The sequence below is a fragment of the Dermochelys coriacea genome, chromosome 1, assembly GCF_009764565.3.
Source record: "Dermochelys coriacea isolate rDerCor1 chromosome 1, rDerCor1.pri.v4, whole genome shotgun sequence".
Taxonomy (NCBI): domain Eukaryota; kingdom Metazoa; phylum Chordata; order Testudines; family Dermochelyidae; genus Dermochelys; species Dermochelys coriacea.
In genome coordinates, this window is record NC_050068.2 from 288,497,065 (window position 1) to 288,504,313 (window position 7,249).

Here is a 7,249-nt window from a genome sequence, read left to right on the forward strand (position 1 = left end):
ACTGACCATCTAGGACAACCAACTGGACAGCAGTGATTGCAGAAATCATTTAGATCATGCAAATCAAGCCCCAGCAGCACCATATCATGTAGTGAGAAGGGAAGACTAGACTACCCTAGTAAGAAGCCAGATAATGATAAAACATGATTAAAGTGATTTAGAAGAAATTACCAAGTGGGGGGGTCAAGAAGTTCTAAGAGGGGGAGGCGATCATGGAACTATGCTTTTAAAATGGACTATTTCTAGGAAAGGATGTATTTCATAATCATACATAAGTGGCTGAGCAATAATCACACCAAATTATAGCCCTTAGGGTGGCTTAAGTTAGTTTAGATGCCTTTAATACAGAGTCAATATAGACGGATGATGTAAGAATCTGAAATTCTCATGAAATGTTTTTACAGAAAATGGCAAAGCTTTTCTCTTGACTTAAATTTAAATGTCACTCAGAGAAGTATCAAGTTACACAACATTGTACTGTAAGCAACAAAAAGTACTACAGCTAGGGCTGCTGCAATAAGCTTTATTGTATGGAGAAGCAAGTGTTGTCATTTTCAGATAGTGGAGATGAATTTCTCACACACAGATGCAGAGCTGCCAGGCCAACTGCATGAAGACAAAATAATTACTTTCTTTAATGGAGGTAAAGAATTTGGGATATTTTTATGTGTGGCAATACCTAGAGGAAAAATATCAAACTATTTGATTGGTTACAGTAGGTAGTATACAAGCCCTTCCCAACTGACAATATTAGCTCTGCAGTCATATTGCAAAGCATAGTTGAGGAGTGCCACTTCATAAGCTAATGCTTATAAAGCAGATTGAACAACAATCTGTCTCTTGGCAAACATTGAAAACCACTTGCTGTTTTTTCCTCTGCTTTAGTTCTTTCCATTTACTTTTTTTCCTCAGATTTTGGTAAGAAAAGGCCATAATTTTGGTGTATGTGGGTAGCACTCATAAAAGTCAGTGGCACTGAAGACAAACAAGTGGCATCTGCTGACACCAGGTCTGAACTTGGCCTGAAGTGTTTTGGAATTGCCAATTCAGAATTGTATTTTGAAGAATACAGATTTTTGACAAGCTACAGAATCATGTAGTTGGCTAACTACAGGGCCATGCCAGCTGCTTATTAGCTTTCCTATCCAAAAGGAAAATGATATTGATGGTTTAGTAAAGAGAAAAGTTCAGGAGGACAATGGTGGCCACTGGAATGAAGGAAAAGGGAGAACAAAGGCCGTCTTTGGCCTGGCATTAGAGTTAGTAGCAGCATAGGAAAACTCACACTCAGGTATCTAAGGGTATTCAAAAGAGCTTGGTAGCTAATTACATATGCAGGTGTTACTGTGACAGCACAAGAACTAGCGGCACCTGAAAACTTAATATGAAAACCTGAAACTAATGTAAAGAAAATAAACAGAAAAGAGAAGACTAAACCAACAGAATAAGTGAAGAGTAGGGAAAGAAAAAATAATGTAACAAACTGAAAAGTAAATACAAAGGTCAAATTAAAATTAGGAAGGAAGGGGGAGAGAGCAACTATCAGAGTAAGGGGACCCTGAGGCAAAAACAACCAGAAATCATCTTTTTTAAAGGTGTTTAGTAATATGAAAAATGGGCTTACAAGCAAGAAATCACTGAAGCCATCATTATGCTGCATACTCACACCATATAGCTTTAGACACTTAGCTACTATCATTTCATATGAATAATTAGTCTCAATGCATAAGGTATCTAGGCTAATAAATGGGGTACCATTGATACATCCTCTTAGATGATATTGCATTTTGTAAAGTCAGGCATTAACTTTTGTAATGTTTTCCACCTCTTCCTCTCAATACTCATTTGCTCATTACTCTAGTCAGTTTGGCGGCCCTTTAAGGCTTTAGTGTCAGTTACTGTACGCCTTTAGAACCGTTCATATTTAATGGTTCCGAAAGAACCAATTATAAAAAGGAAGGTTCTGTGGTACAGTGCTGACAAGAGCATGATGAAAGTTAATGAAAACAGTTTATTTAAAATAGCTAAAATGTGTTATTGATTTAATTATATGCCCAGCTTGGAATGAGAAGTAATGTACAGCAGGCATAGGCCTCCTACAGCAATTGAGGTGACAACCTAATGTAGAGAACAGAGAGGTAAGACTGTACTACTAATGAGTGAAACATTCTCTACCAACAAAATAAGTATCAGGCAATGAAATGAGCTCGAGCCAGAAAATATGAATCCAGATTTCGACCATAACAAAGTTCATAGATTCAGGATTTTGGTTTAGACTCCTCTCTCTCAAATCACCAGGAAGCAAAAGGCAGGGTTCTGTGCACACCACAGCACAATGGAACCCAACTGCACACCCACAATCCTGACATTCTGGTAACAGAAATATACTCTAGCTCCATGCAATGCAATTTCTAGGGTGGATGGAACTTTAACCTTCATTCCCATCCTACAAAACCCAATCCCACCCCCACAGCTGTGGCCCATAGAAAAATGCCCAAATCCTTGGTCATGGACTCACAGAGTGTGAAGAAGACAGTTTGTACGTCTCAGAGCTATTTGTCAGGCTTCCTGCAGACTGAGGCAGGCAACACTGAATAAGTTTACAAAGGATTCATATTTTAAAGGTTATCTTTTCAAACATAAGGAAAATATCATAGAAATGTAAGGCTGGAAGGGATCTCAAGAGGTCATCTGCTCCCTGGCACTGAAGCAGGACCAAGTATACCTAGACCATCCTTGATATGTGTTTGTTGCACCTACTCTTAAATAAGCAAATGATGGGGATTCCACAGCCTCCTTAGTAACATATTCCAGTACTTACCTATCCTTATATTTAGAAAGTTTCCCCTAATATCTAGCCTAAATCTCCCTTGTTGCAGATTAATTATGACTTCTTGTCCTACCTTCAGTGGACATGGAGGACAGTTGATAACTGTCCTCTTTATAGCAGCCCTTAACATATTTGAAGGTTGTTATCAGGTCCCACTGTCCTCTGGTGTTCATGCCTTGTCATGGTGGGACAGCTTGTGTGCTCTAATGATCCCCACAGTCTGTATCGGCAGGGGCTTTTTGCTCCTAGTAGGTTCAACCATGCCGGATTGGTCTGTGCGGGAGGGGCCAGACAAAACAGACACCCTAGTCCTCCAGATTAGGAGTTATGCACAGGGCTAACAACCCTGTCCCATAAAAAACAAAATATGTTACGGAAACAGCAACAGAGAAATCGACCATTACTCTGTGTGACGGCCTTCAGGAGTCAATGACCCTATGACTGCCAGTGGTGAAAGACAAAAGGAAGCCACTGGCATGAAGACTGAAGTGCTCAACACCAAGACAAAAACCAAATTTGGTTTTTGGAACGTACAGACAAAGTATGAAACACGGAAGCTAGGTCAGGTCACAGTAGAGATGAGACGCTACAGCTTACACATCCTGGGTGTCAGCGAGATTAGATGGATGGGATCAGGAAGATTAACAACAGCTTCGGAAGAAACTTTGCTGTTTTCTGGACAGGATGATGGACAACACCATGAAAGTGTTGCCATACTTTTGAAGAAGGGAGTGGAGCATTCCCTGCTTGAATGGAAATCCATCAGCAGCAGACTTATGAGAGCCAGACTGAAGGGGAAATACAATAATATCACCCTGATTCAGTGCTATGCCCCGACAAATGACAGTGATGAAGAAGTAAAGGACAAATTCTACCTTACACTACAGGCGGAGTTAGAGAGAGTGCTACACCACGACCTAACTATCATCATGGGAGACCTGAATGTCAAGGTCATTAAGGACAACACAAACAATGACAGAGCAACGGGAAGACATGGGTGTGGCACCATGAATTAAAACGGAGAAAGGCTTGTTGATTTATGTAATATGAATGACCTAGTCATCAGTGGAACCCTATTTGAACATCGTGAAATTCACAAGCTGACATGGTGTTCTCCAAATGGCAGAGATAAGAACCAGATTGACCATATCATGATCAATGGCAAATGGCGATGCTCACTGACAGATGTGAAAATGAGAAGGGGTGCAGATGCTGGCAGTGACCACCAGCTTGTGACAGCCTCCATCTAGCTAAAACTGAGAAGTGTGGGTCCACCAAACAAGGGACATAGACATTATGACATTGACAAGCTAAAGTCCCTTGAAATACGGAAAGCCTTCGTTCTGCAGTTAAAGAACAGGTTTCAAGAACTTGCAGACCTTGATGAAGAGGAGGGGAATGCAGATGAGGAGATCAACAAAGAAGTGGGACAAAGTAACAGTAATTTATAAACAGTGCAGTGAAGCCTGTATAGGCTACAGGCAGAAGAGAAGGAAGGAGTGGATTACACCCAGCACATGGAACGCCATAGAAACCAGAGGATCCCTGAAGAAAAAAGTTTTAGACACAAAATCCCAGAAGCTAAAGGACAAATACCACAAGCAGTACAGCAAGGCACACCAGGAGGTCAAACGCCTTGTGAGAACAGACAAACAGCATTATATTGATAATCTGGCAACACAAGTGAAGCATGTAGCTGCTTGTGGTGAACAAGGAACCATCTACAAAATGACGCAGCTTATCAGTGGTAAATGGCAGACACCAACAAACACTCTTATCAGGAACAAACAAGGACACCTACTAACAACCGAAAAAGAACAAGAAATGCGCGGGACAGAGCATTTCAAAGAATTGCTGAACAGGGAGCCACCTAAAGAGGAAGCAAACATCCAGGAAGCAGAAGAAGATCTTCATATCAACATAGACACCCCAACTAAGGAAGAGATCATTCAAGCCATCAAATCCTTAAAAAAATGGGAAAGCGCCTGGCAAGGATAACTTGAATGCAGAATTGTTCAAGGTAAATCCTAAATTAGCAGCATCTATCCTGGTCCCTCTATTTATATCAGTCTGGGAACGGGGAAAACATGCCAGATGAGTGGACCAATGGGGTTATAGTGAAGATACCAAAGAAAGGAACTCTCAGTGATTGTAATAACTGGCATGGTACCACACTTTTATCTGTGCCAAGCAAAGTATTGTGTAAGATCATAGCCTAGTGTATATCAGAGGCAGTTGATAGTGTTCTCAGAAAAGAGCAAGCTGGTTTTTGGAAAGGGCTTGGATGCACAGACTAGATCTTTACTCTATGAAACATAATAGAACAGTGCTTAGAATGGCAACGGCAACTCTACATAAATTTCATAGACTTTGAGAAGGCTTTTGATAGCATTCACAGGCCCAGCCTATGGCACATTCTGTGGGCATATGGAATTCCTTTCCATATAATCAACGTCATCAAAAGCTTCTATTTCAACTTTATATGCAGTGTTGATCACAGTGAGCTCAATTTTGAAGTCAGAACAGAATTACGTCAGGGGTGTGTCATGTCTGCAATCCTCTTTAACATTGCCATCGACTGGGTAATGTGGTGTACAAGAGAAGACATGCCAACAGGCAATAAATGGACACACTTCTCATCCCTTGAAGACCTGGACTTCACAGATGATGTCGCTCTCCTATCACATACCCAACACCATATACAAGAAAAAACAATTCCACTCAACGCATTTAGCCAGCAAATTGGACTGAAAATCATCTGCAATAAGACAGATATCATTACCTTTAATATTGCCTCACCATCACCAGTACGGATAGAGGATTATGTTCTTACCAATGTAGAAACATTCACATAGTTGGGCAACACCATCAGCCAGGACAGTGGAACAAGCCAGGACATCCGGAACAAAATCAAGAAAGCCAGGAACATCTTCAGGATCTTAAATACAGTCTGGAAATCATCAAAATACAACACCAAAACCAAACTCAAGCTTTATCAGAGCTGCATACTTTCAACACTACTTTATAGTGCAGAACGATGGGGCCTGAGAAAGTAGGACATGTCCAAACTGTCTTAATTCCATACAACCTGCCTCCTCTGTATGTTTTGGCCCAGAACAATCTCAAACAAAGATCCATTGACACAGTGCAGTCAAGAGGATCTGAGCACCATCATTGCCAGGAGGCGCTGGAGATGGATTGGTCATGTGCTTCAGATGGAAACTGAATCCATCACCAGAGTAGCAATAAGATGGACACCTGAAGGCAAGCGAAAACGAGGCTACCCGAAAACAACATGGTGAAGAGCTGTGGAAGCCGAAATGAAAAACCTGGGGCACAGCTGCGGAACCACTGAAAGACTTGCCAGAAACAGACAGGAGTGGAGTAGCTTCATCAATTCCCTAAATGCCAGAGGCATAATGGGAACATGATGATGATGATCAGGTCCCCCCTTGGTTTCCTTTTCTCAAGACTAAACATGCCCAATTTTTTTAGCCTTTCTTCATAGGTCACCTTTTCTAAACCTTTTATCATTTTTGTTCTCCTCTGAACTCTCTTCAATTTGTCCACATCTTTCTTAAAGTGTGGTGCCCAAAACTCGACACAGTACTTATCAGCTGTAGCCTCACCAGTGCCGACTAGAGCAGGACAATTACCTTCCATATCTTACCTTCAATATTCCTTTTAATATACCCAAGAATGATATTAGCCTTTTTTGCAACTACATTTATATTGTTGGCTCATATTCAATCTGTGATCCACTATAACCCCCAGATCCTTTTCAGCAGCACTACCGCCTAGTCAGTTATTTCCCATTTTATAGTTGTGCATTTGATTTTTTTCATAAGTGTAGTATTTTGCATTTGCCTTTATTGAAATTCATCTTGTTAATTTCATACTAATTCCCCAATTTATCAAAGACATTTTGAATTCTAATCCTTCCTCCAAAGTGCTAGCAACCCCTCCCAGGTTGATGTCACCCTTAAAATTTATAAGCATACTCTCCACTCCATTATCAAAGTCATTAATGAAAATATTGACTCATACCAGACCAAGAACTGATTCCTGTGGGGCCCCACTATCTATGGCTTCCCAGTTTGCAAGCACATCATTGATAACTAATCCTTGAGTATGTTTTTTTAACCAGTTATGCACCCATCTTATAATAATTTAACTTAGAGCACATTTCCTTAGTTTGCTTATGAGAATGTCCTGTGGACATTCCTAAACTAAAAATTACTAAATTACAACCTTAATAAAATTCAGATATATCTTGTCTACTGTTTCCCACCTATACATGTGGTCAGTAACCCTGTCAAAGAAGGAAAGTAGGTTGGTTTGGGATGATTTGTTCTTGACCAACCCATGTTGGCTATTACTTATCATCTAATGTTCTTCTAGATGCTTATACATTGATAG